This window comes from Lepidochelys kempii, chromosome 5, assembly GCF_965140285.1.
Source record: "Lepidochelys kempii isolate rLepKem1 chromosome 5, rLepKem1.hap1, whole genome shotgun sequence".
Taxonomy (NCBI): Eukaryota; Metazoa; Chordata; order Testudines; family Cheloniidae; genus Lepidochelys; species Lepidochelys kempii.
In genome coordinates, this window is record NC_136384.1 from 36,004,244 (window position 1) to 36,016,680 (window position 12,437).

The following is a 12,437-nucleotide window of genomic DNA, read 5'->3' on the forward strand; positions in this document are numbered from 1 at the left end:
GGTGAATTAAGCAGCACACAGGTCCACCAAGGTACACTGACCACTTGTGTTTATAGTTTGTCTCCTAAAACTCCAGACACAATATAACTTTATAGCAGCAGTTATGAGGGACCATCACCTGGTCCCTGGGTTTGCAATTTATACTACCTGCTTTCCTTTCTGGCTTCTCCAGCTGGTGAGCTAATTACCTCATCAGCTCATCGAGCTACCAGCAGGTGTAAGTGCTCCTGTCTACCTTAGTCACACTCACTGTGTAATGATAACATATGCCTCTATAAATGCTTTACTGCCTGGGCACTCCTCTGGATTGTCTAATTTTTCTGTTCGAGTAAATGTTTCTGTGGTTCAAAGCCAGGGGTCACTCAGAACACACCAGAATCATTTTCAGGCTAACATGCCTTTGAGTTGCTATTTCAGAAAGTAAGCTTGAACTCCCTGAAATCCTCTGTGTGTATAGAACAGGGATCGGCAACCTTCCCACAGCCCCCATTGGCCTGCAATGGTGAATCGCGGCCAGTGGCAGCTGTGATCAGCCGAACCCGCAGACGGTGCAGGTAAACAAACCGTCCCGGCCTGCCAGCAGATTTCACTGACGGGCTGCGTGCCAAAGGTTGCCGATCCCTGGTATAGAACAAAATTCTGCCATGCCCTCACCCACATGGGCTGCATTGTGAGGAGGGGCAGAAGGTGCCAGCCTCCTACAGGTACCCTGCTAGTGGACAGGGGTGTGTGAAGAGGGAACATGTTTTGCAGTGCACTTTACTATTACTTTGACAAGGAGAAAACTTCATCCCCTCTTTGCTGCATGGGGACTACCCAAGAGATCATAACACTTCATAGCCAGGGGCCAGTGGCTGCCTTAGTTACTCCCCCTTCAGGGTGAGAATCCTGCCCTGTCTGAGGTGAATGTTCAGGGGCAGGGTGGTTTAGAGGCTCCCTGTACTTTCTTCCACATAAACGAGGCAAGATTTAACCCACAGTTGGAATGCACTGAGAAGGAGGAGACTATTTTATTGTGAGCTCTGACCTCCCCCTGAACTAGAAATGGGTGGTTAAGGGAAAAATAACACATTCACACACAATAAGTTTCCCAAATCTTTCCCCAGAGAAGAATAAAAATCAGATAAAATCAAGAAGCATCACCTGCCAAGGAAACTTCTCACTTCATTATTTTTGCTGCTTTTCCTGCAAATCTTGAAAACTAAAGGAAAAATTCAAACTCTCTGGCAAAGTATTATCCACATGTTCCAGGGCATCCATAATAACTGATTTACAATGCTCTGAAGACTGCAATTGCCATTAACAAATCTGCATTTGCCAATGACTGCCACACGATCCCATCTGGGTTTCCATACTTTCTTCCTGTACTTAGAATAAGGAATAACTCTTTGGCATCTGTTCTCAAAATGTTGACTTTTTAAATGGTGATCATTTTACATTAGGCTCTGAAATCTATGGGACCTATATATACCCCTTATAACAAATAAAATAAGCAGTACAATAAACATGAATGGTGAAAAATAAATAGTAAATTATATTCCATTCAATCAGGTCTACTAAGCAGATTGCAAAATTCATGGTAATTAATTATTCCTTCTCAAATTATTCTTATGTTAAAAATTAATGAACTCACATGACAAGGAGGGCTTGTGAAAAGCTTATCAGGAATAAATATTTAGGAAGCTTTGCTATTACAGTATCATTACTGACAAGTTTATCTTAAACGCTTTTGCTTTACATGAGCTTCCAGGCCAGTATTTGGACAAAAATGGACATTCAAAGTAGTTTCATCTACAGCATATTCATGATTTCAGTATGTGTTTCTAATGTTTCCCCAGACACAACTTAGAACTATTTAGGAAATCTCCAAGGTATTTAAGAATGGTGAACAGAATGGCACCACAGCCTGGGAACTAAATAAGTTTGAAAGAGAAATGCTCGCATCATGAAATAGTTTGTGGGTGCCTTGAATTATTCTCTATTATAGTCCACACTAGAAATAACTGTTGAGTGTTACTATTCTCAGAGCACAGCAGGAATTTTGGAACATAAGCAAATTTCCAAACTCAAAAGGTAACACCCAGAACAAGACAGGAAGGGCCCTCAATTGTTCTCCTCTGCAGAAAATATTAGTTTCCTTACATTTTTTAAAAGTTTTTCAAAAATGCTTTTTTATTAAGTCCAAACTTTTAAAATATCAAAGATCTCAATGGTTTTTATTCAAGTAAATTAATAACTTACCAGAACTCTCACGCATTTAATCTTTATTCCTCTTACTTCAATGGGACTGCTTATGTGAGTGAACATTTCTCATCGGTGTTAGGGATGCAGGACTGGGCTTCAAATTAATATCTTTCACCTGGAAGGGAGGCAGAATTTGTTCTATATTTGTTTTCTGTGATGGATCATTATTGGCCATTCCTGGAATCGTGCTAGTTAGAAGAACACAAACATGAAAGGGCACACATGAAAAAGGAGTGCTTGTTCATAAGTCAATGCAACTACGCCTTCCATTGCGTGCAATGGCAGCAACAACATCTGGATTCAATCCGGCTAGGGGTCCTTTTTCTTAATCCCCCTTCCTGCTACTAGCTCTGTGAAATTAAATTATAACCTGTCTGGTCACCTTCGCAGATGGTTCGTTCCCACTCACAAGCATACAGGGTCCTTTGGAAAATGGAACGACAAGTATCTTTGTATTTGGGGGAAAGGGAAACAATTAAAAGAAATATGACAACTCTTTCTGTATTTACATATAGGAAAACAAGTCACTCAAACCAGTACATCAGGAGTGTGCTCACCTCCGCAGTTTCCAACAATAAGCATCCAACTTTTTGAGAATCTTTAGTCCTACCAGAAACCCCACAGAACTGAACCACACTTACAGGTCCAGTAAGACTCAGTGGTAGTCAGGAGGTACCTCTCTTCTGCTAGTCTGCTCTACTCCATGAAGAACTACTCTACCAGTTTTTGCTCTGACATACAGCTACTTTGTTCAGGTCTGTAATGTAAGCTCTGCTTCTGCTGGCCTAGTAAGCCAGTGTACTGCAAAGTCAGTTCTGCACTATCACTACTGCTAGTCCAGTCAGGCTTCTCTAAAAGCTCAGCTCCTATAACTCATTCTACACAAGACCCAGAATTGTAAGGTGGGAAACCTAAAGCAAAACAGGATCTCTGTTTCTTGGGATACAGTTCCTGGTATCCTTTCCCCCTTCTTTGCTGAACCTGAATTTTGTTAACCAAACCAAAATCCACTACCTATACACACGTGGTGACCCACACATTCCAGGGCATATCTTGCACATTACCTGTGCCATTTTAGGAATACAGTAATGATAATAATAATCTATCAGATATACAATCTCCCATCTCCCAGTATCCCGTTCTTACACCAGAGTTGCCCTGCTGCTGAATAGTAGAAGATATACAGAGCCCTGCAGATCGGCTTCTTAGTAGAGAAGAAATCAGTGATGTGAAACATTCTGGGTATATTGTAAGTGTAGCTTGTCATATTCACACATATATACCAGCCCTGGCACAGGTGAGTTCAAACAGCCGGGTAATCCCTTCTTTCAGGAATCTCAGCTGAACACACTTTTCCCAGGGAGCAATTCTGTCTCAAGAATTGACTACAACCAATGACCAAGACAGAGAGCAAACTCTCCTGTTGCTCACACAGCTTCTTCTTCATGGACCATTGCCTCTTCCCAGAATGTTGCATGATGTAAATCAACAACAACACAGGATATGTCTTCTTAGGACTGAACGTTTGTTCACACACTAAGAAAAAGAATGTGGAAGACTTTGTGTAACAGGGCTCCGTGATGACACCTGCCACAGCAATAGCAAATACACAAATGCTTGCTATAGACCACACAATAGAACTCCATGGTTCTAGTTCTCAAGGGTTTGTGCAAATATTTTCTTCAGTTTATAGTCACATGGCATTCATTGAGTTTCAGGTTATGAATGAACCCAAAACACCCAAAGTAAAACTCAGTTGGAATTGTCAGCTTTCACCTGGTATTGCAGTGAAACGCTGCAAAACTATTTTGTATTTAGTTTTTTCTTTTGGTTTTTATTCCAGACAATCCTTCATGGAAGGCTATGAAACAAGTTATTTTAAAAAAGAGTGCTTACATTTTGATAAGCTGTAGTATTAAGGCTCATTGCACACTGTTACAACAGATCTAGAACTTTTAGGTGGTAGGTTGGGAGAAAATACACACTATACCCTAACGGAGCAACAAGTTGTCAAGACCATGTCATCATTAATAATATTGTTAATAAAGATATATTCCCTTCCAACTTGCCCAGTCACATTCAAATGTGTATGGCCATAAACCATCATGACAGATGAAATCAGGACTGATTGTGGTCCCTGTTATTCCAGATGCCTGTTAACAACTCAGCTGTATAAGATGTAAGGTGTTATTGGTGTATGGTTATACTCTTGTTATGTATTATAATAAATGTTCTTGCAATTCAACATGGAGTCTAAAAGTTCAAGATGGCTTATGTAGTAGGAGAGGTTTGAACTCCATCTTGGTATCCTTTCTTCATGGCATTTTCCCGCCAAAACTCTGTTTCCTGCCAGAACTTGAGAGCTGGCTGGAACCGGCTGGGGGCAGTGACTGCCAGAGTGTGCCTCAGGAATTCATGCCACAGCAAGTATATAAGGAACTGTCAGCAATGACGCAGAGGCTATCCACCATCGAGGCAGCCTCGTCCAGTTTCTTTGCACGGCCATTGGATCAAGACTTTGGCCACTAATACCTGACAAAGCCGTTGATACTTACCTGATATCTGATTCCTGTATTCCATCAAAGGATCCAGTGAAGACTTTGCTATCAGCCTAGATCTGTTGATCTCCTGCTTTGGTGGTAGAGAGCCAGATCCTCTGATGTTTCTGAGACTCTGAGATGGTCCATCAGTTGCTGGTGACCTCCATCTGCAGTGAATGAGAGACAGTAATTGTTTTTCGGGTACTTAACAGTTTAACCAAGGGACGGTTTAAGGGTCTGGGCTCTATGCCCCTTGCTGGAATCTATTCTTGGGTATTTGTAGTGATCCCCTTAGTGGAGCCTCCTCTCCCCCACCCAGTTGTAACTATCCCTAATAAATCTTCTTTCTATTTAAGGTTATATTCTCTCTATCCTTTATTTCAATGCAACACGGGTGGGAGGCACACAAATTTCTAACTCTCCCAGTTGATAGATGCTGATAGGAGTTGGACCTCTTTATTATTCTACAACAGAGATTTTGGGGTAACATTTACTGGCAACTGCAGAAGGACTCCTCAGAGATTTAGCTCTCTGATTGTGGTCCTTAGGTTGAATAGATTCCAGTTTACAGTCCATAGACTCGGGGAGGGAAGGGTTTGAAACAGTGTTGGTGACGGCGTCGACCGGTTGGTTGGACAGGTTCCCCAGGTCACTGCCTGTTCAGACATATGTTGTCTCCCCACTTGGTTGTAGTTTATGTAGAGTGAGCTAGAGGCCCACAGGCCGAGGCTCACTGCAGTGTAGGATTCTGCTTACACCAGTAGCCTGGGAAGCGGACCCAAGCAGCCTGCAGCAAGGCAGACTGTTAAGTCCTGCGTTAAGTAGACCTGGCCAGTCTCTTAATCTAAGGCAGAGGTGGAGGGTAAGGCCTTAACCGTCCATCTCGAGGACAATTGTCTGTGATCATGACTGAGCACTGCTGGGTTGGGAAGGAGGCAGCTGTGGGGTCTCGTGAGTTACTGACCATAAGCGAATAGCCACCACAAGTCTAGGAGGTGGGCTATTCAGCTTTGACATAACTACAGTCTATTTTACCTGTGGTAAGATAGAGAAGGTCTTCAGCCTAGAAGGATGGTCCCGGCAGTCTAATAAAAATAGTTTGGCCTATGCAGTGTCTGTTTTGGGGAAATCTCAAAACCCTTGGAAGGAAGGGGCTTTCCAGGGAGATGAGGCACTACAAAAATTACAAATATTGTGGGGACGATATTTGGCAAGCAAGCCGGTTCCCAAGAAAAAAATTACAGAAGCGAGCATTGATTTATGGTCTCGCCCTGGTGTGCAGGGAACTGGATGGTAGGGTCAGACACCTAAAAGCCCTAGCCAACCAGGCAAAAGATCAGGAAAAAACAAATGGGTTGGAAATGGAGAAGGCAGTGGCACAACATCAGATGAATACTGCCCAAATGAAAAAAGCTAGGCAAACCATGCAGCTAGAAGAACAGCTGCAGGAGGCCAATTCATGCAGGGCAGAGGCAGAAAGGGAAAATCAAATCCTGTCCACAAAATTAGAAGAGGCCCCAGCTACTATCAGGCAGCTCCTGAGGGAGGCCAAGTAGGCTCAAGGATCAGAAGTAATAAATCATTCAGACTGGTTGAACAAGATTCAGAGGCTGCAGCAGCAGCTAAAGATGTCTAGGGGTATGATTAGCATGATGGAAACTAACCTGCTAGGCGAGTTCACTTTTGGGGAAGGTTCAGACGTAGAGTCTGAGGAACACAGGAATGATCCACCATGTTACTCTACCGCAGAGAAAGGCCTTATTTCATCAGCGCCATTTAATTTGGATGAAGGCCCAAAGATGACAGGACAAAGTAATCCACCGATTGCCCCGATCACTACTATAGTCACACAGTATGGGGCTGAACGGCCTACTGAGATGCGCTATGAAACAAAGGTGTTATCGGCAGAACAAGCAAAAGCTTTAGGAAAGCAGCTGGGCCAGCTTGATCGGAACAATGCTTTGAATTGTCTAGCATGCTTAAGCTGCTTACCTAACTTTAGCAAAGAAGATTCCCTTATGCTAGTCAGGGAATGTCTGAGTATAGAGGATTTCAATGCCTTACCAGATGGATTGTCTATGGGACATGTCACTGAATTTGTAGATATATATATATATATATGCGTGTGAATAAAATGTTTTTTCCATACGATAACCTTATTGGGAAAGTGTATTCAGAGAAACAGGAAGCTACAAAGTGTCCAGAGACCTATATAGCAAGGTAAATGTTCTTGTATTGGTTAGCTGGTATAGCACCAATAGACCGTAATGGTAATGTGCAGTATAATGTGCCAGCATTTTGTGAATTCGTACTACAACGGCTTACATCTGCCCTGAGGTTAGCTATAGGACCAGTAAATCCAGCAACCATAGGGCTCCAGCAATTGGAATCAAGAGTGAGAGAGGCCTACGAGCTAACTAAGGATGCAACCAAATTAACTGGTACAATCTGTAAAAAGAAGGTATCAGCGGTAAAAGGGTCTCTGAGTTCACAAAATGGAAATTTGGCCATAAGCCTGGTAACAATAATAATAAGCAGAGCAACGGGTTTAAGGAAGAAACAGCAACTTGGTTGCAAGGTACCACTGAAGAGCTAAAGGCTTTCAGGAATGTATTGTGGAAAAGACTTTTAAAATATGAAACCAGAAAGTAATTAGATCGAGTTCCTACCACTGAACTCTTTAAAAGACTGCTTAAATATGAGGGAGAGAAGCAGCAGGCAGAGGGAAATACACAATGGTGTTCTCCCTGCCTGGAGCCCCAGTGAAGAGGCCCAGATTTCACTCCCCCAGATTTTCTGGCTCCCATCATAAATGATGAGTGGGGGAGACCAACGGTTAACATCATGTTGGAAGGAAAGTTTGGATCATTCTGTCATCAAAAGGTGTTGATGGATACGGGGGTGTCAGCCAGCATCTTGTGCACTGATGGTTCACCACATGCTAAATTGCTGCCTATTAAGTGTGTAAAGACTCTTGAAAGTTACAATTGTAAGAACAGTATTGTACCCTTTTCTTAGGACATAAAAAGTGCTTTAGGACATTTATCAGTATTAGTTTCTTGGGGATTACAATCCTTAGGGGGCTGTGGAATATTAGGAATTGATTTACTGAAACAGCTGAGAACTATTGTGGACATTCCTAACCAATCCCTTAGCGAATCCTTGGAACAAAACCACGGTACAGTAATATCTGTTCACAGACTATGTGCTTTAAAGGCACCTGCAGATTTTGTTCTTCCCACATGGGAGAGTGACATACAGATGGCTATAAAGAGTTATCTACTGGTTTTTGCTAAAAACAAACTCAGCTGTGGAAAGGTGGTAGCAGTGGTTAAAGTCATAGGACCTGACCCTAAGCCTATTCAGCTGAGGCCAAAGAGGGTATAAAAAAAGAAACTATAGTAGAATTACTAGATCAGGCTGTGCTAGTTGAATGCGAAAGCCCATGCAATGCACCAGTGTGGCTGGTTTTAAAGCCGACAGCAAAACGTGGCATCTCACAATAGATTATCGAGCATTGAATAAGGTAACACCAAAGCACTGGAAGTGGGGTGGCAAGGAGGCAGAAGCTATATACCAATTGAAGCAGGCATTAACTGAAGCATCTGCCTTGGCATACCCACAGCCCGACAAATCTTTTTACTTACTCAGAGAGCCATTAGTGCAGTGTTACTCCAACATTAAAGCACCACTCTACAACTAGTGGCTTATGGCTCAAGAACTTTATCAGAAATAGAGTCCAGGTTTTCTAGTTGTGAAAAAGAAGTCTTAACATCGGTATGGGCCTTACAACACTGGGCTTATATTATAGGTATGTCTCATATAATACTAAAAACAGCACACACTCCTGTACAGTGCATCTAGTCAGGAAAAGCGAATTCAGGGAAGGTCAGCAATCCAAGGCTGGTAATGTGGACTTTAACCCTTTTAAATATGGATATAGAACTGCAAAAGGTTCCACACTTGGCTGCTGTACCTTATGCTTTGATGACTGCGGGAGAAGCTCATAAATGCCTATTACCTGAAATGCATGCACCAGCATTTAAGACTCCCTTTTTCCTTGAAGTTAAAGATGAGGATGCTAAAGAACACTCTTGGGAAATCTGGGTGGTGGATGGATCCAGTTATCACCATAATGGATCCCCTTTCACTGGTTTTGCAGTATGCAGCCTTTTTCAGGGAAGGCAGTGCAAGACACCATCTGTCATCACTCAGTGCAAGCAGCTGAAATCGCAGCAGTGATAGCTGCTTTAAGATCAGCAGATCCACAGAAGAATATCATGGTGTGTACAGATTCGGACTAGGTCCTGGGGGCATTCATCGATTAGATGGCAGTTTGGTTGGAGAGGAACATGTGTTCGGTGGATCAATGCCAATAGCTCATGCTTCGTATTTACTGTACACTTGGAAGCTGGCAAAAGAAAGACAAGGAAAAACTTTCCTATTCAAGGTCAAAACCCATAGGAAAAATCAGTCAGAGATATCCACCTTGAATAGTGCTGTGGATAAACTGGCAAAACAGGCTGCCTTATTGAGCATGGACGCTGAATGGAACGTACCAACGGATGTTGTGAATGCTGTCCATCCCACCAAAACCTTGCAACATCAGGATTGAAAGCAACTTCAGCAGGACACCAGTAGACAGTAATTGCTTTTTAGGCACTTAACAGTTTAACCAAGGGACAGTTTAAGGGTCTGGACTCTATGCCCCTTGCTGGAATCTATTCTTGGGTATTTGTAAGTGATCCCCTTAGTGGATCCTTCACACACACCGCCTCCCCCGTTATAACTTTCTGTGTAAGGTTATATTCTCTCTATCCTTTATTTCAATGCAACACGGGTGGGAGGCACACAGATTTCTAACTCTCCCAGTTGATAGATGCTGGTGGGCATTGAACCTGTTATTATACGTCACCTCATTATTCTACAACAAAGATTTTGGGGTAACAAGGTGCAGTGGTGCTAAGACCAGGAGGGGAGTCAAACAGACCACAGTTGAAGCGCTAAGCTTGATATTAATATTTAACAAATAAATATTAAATGGGAAGAGCTTCTGCAGTTTTTGCTGAAACTCTAAGACCTGAAGCAATGATAATAGAAAGGAATACCTGAGGAAGGAATGTGAGCTCAGGCTGAACATGCACATATGAAAGAAGAAAAGATCAGGGCCTTGTCTAGACTAGTAAACATGTTATCTGACAGGTGTTAAATAAGTATGCAGTGTAGGTGTAGCCATGTCGGTCCCAGAAAAATAGAGAGACAAGATCTCTCTAACATATTAAGTAACAAATTTTTAAACACCACTTGGAACACAGGATACTCCCTAAGTTGACCACAATCAGCTGACAAGATTTTGAATACCACTGTTTTTGTCTGTGCTAGGGATAATATTTTCAAAAATGCCTTAGGAACATAAGTCTCCATTTGCGAAAAGCGATTTGGGCCATGTCTACACTACAAACTTACGTCACCCTAACTTACGTCAGTATGCAGCCACTGCAGTCATTAAATCGCTTGTGTATGTGGACGCTTGGCTTCTTGTGTTGGTGGTGCATGTCCTCAACAGGAGCACTTGTACTGATTGTATTGTCAGTATGGGGAATTGTGGGCTGGCTCCTGAAGGCCAGTAACAGTTGACGTAAGCAATGCAGTGTCTACACTGACACTGTCAACCTAATTACATTGACTGTGACTCTACACCGCTTGGGGAGGTGGTGTTACTAATTGACACAAAGAGGGACTTATATCAGTTTCAGAGTAGCAGCTGTGTTAGTCTGTATTCGCAAAAAGAAAAGGAGGACTTGTGGCACCTTAGCGACAAACAAATTTATTTGAGCATAAGCTTTCGTGAGCTACAGCTCACTTCATTGGTTGCATTCAGTGGAAAATACAGTGGGGAGATTTATATACATAGAGAACATGAAACAACGGGTGTTACCATACACACTGTAATGAGAGTGATCAGATAAGGTGAGCTATTACCAGCAGGAGAGTGGGGGGGAGGGGGCGGGAATCTTTTGTAGTGATAATCAAGGTGGGCCATTTCCAGCAGTTGACAAGAACATCTGAGGAACAGTGGCAGGGAGGGAGGGGAATAAACATGGGTAAATAGTTTTACTTTGTGTAATGATCCATCCACTCCCAGTCTCTATTCAAGCCTAAGTTAATTGTATCCAGTTTGCAAATTAATTCCAATTCAGCAGTCTCTCGTTGGAGTCTGTTTTTGAAGTTTTTTTGTTGAAGAATTGCAACTTTTAGGTCTGTAATCGAGTGACCAGTTCTCAGACTGGTTTTTGAGTGGGAGCCAAATTTAAGTGAAAACATTTTCACAGCTAGGTCGGCACAAGGCATCTTAGGTTGATCTAACCCTGTAGTGTACACCAGGCCTTAGGCACTTAGAAGCCTACGTGTTAGTGAAAGTCAATGGGACTTATGCTCCTAAGGGCTAGATTCACAAATGGACTTAGGCTGCTGCTTTAGGCACTTAAGTCCAACATTTAGGCACCACTGGCATTCACAGAACCCCTGCTCAGCTGCTGCCTAACCCTGCAGGTGCATAAAATCCCTAGGTGCCTAAATTCCCACTGATAAAATCGTGTAGGCAGCTAAAAATCTGTTACTGAGCATGTGCACAGTTGCTTAGTCCTGACCCCCATGCTTCTAGCTAAACACTGGTGGAATTCTCAAACAAGCTATTTCCCACCTATTGCGCCTGCAGGGCCCAAACCGGTAGGCATGCTCTGAGCACTGCAGAATCCACACAGAACAGCTGGAGCAGGCAATGAGGCCACATTTGATAACTTTTAACCCAGTGGTTAGAGCACTCCCTCAGGAAACCCAGGTTCAACTACCTCCTCTGCCTGATGTCGAGAAGGGAGTTGAACTTGGGTGTCCCCACTCACAGGAAGGGCCCTACCACTAAGCTATAGGGTTATCTGGAGCAGGTGTCTCTCAGTCTCTGCTGTCAAAGCTATTCCACTATGTATAAAATACTTAAATATGCATTGGAGCCGGGGAACTGGCACCTCTGTCTCCCACCTCCCAGCTGAGTGACCTAACCACTGGGCTAGAGAGTCATTCGCACTCTCTTTCTGGCCCAATAGATATTTAATTATTCACGCACAGTGGAATAGCTTCAACAGGAGTGACTGAGAGAGCCCTGCAAGAAATGGCTTAGATGCCCAACTCCCGCATCCCTCTCCTGGGCATTTCCTACTGGCTAACTTAGGCAGCTCCCTGCTCAGCATGCTGGCTTTTTTGGATCCCATTCTTAGGTGCCTAACTCTCCCCACACATTGTAAAAGGAGCCTGGGCACCTAACTCAGGGCTGTGAATTCCACTGGTGGGCAGGGCACCTAAAAGTTAGCTGCTGCAAAGCTCAGTGATGCTTTAGGTCACTTTAGACTCCTATGTCACTTAAGGTATGTCTACACTACAATAAAAAAACCCTGTGGCTGGCCCAGGTCAGTTGACTTGTGGTCTAGGGGCCCAGGCTGTGGGGGCCATAGAATCATAGAAGTATGGGACTGGAAGGGTCCTTGAGAGGTCATCTACTCCAGTCCCCTGCACTCAAGGCAGGACTATGTAATAACTAGATCATCTCTGACAGGTGTTTGTCTAACCTGCTCTTAAAAACCTCCAATGATGGAGATT

The 12,437-nt window shown here is 43.2% G+C and overlaps 1 long non-coding RNA gene across 1 annotated transcript in view; it reads right to left on the reverse strand.

Annotated features, from left to right (window-relative positions):
- Positions 1 to 2,247: 2,247 nt before the first annotated feature.
- The window catches only part of LOC140911927 (uncharacterized), a 53,487-nt gene continuing 43,297 nt past the window's right edge, over positions 2,248 to 12,437 (reverse strand). The window contains exons 6-7 of the long non-coding RNA XR_013635879.1: positions 4,800 to 4,951; positions 2,248 to 2,359 (exon numbers count right to left, since the gene is read on the reverse strand). This is a non-coding gene — a long non-coding RNA (uncharacterized LOC140911927). The remainder of the gene's footprint in view (positions 2,360 to 4,799; positions 4,952 to 12,437) is intronic.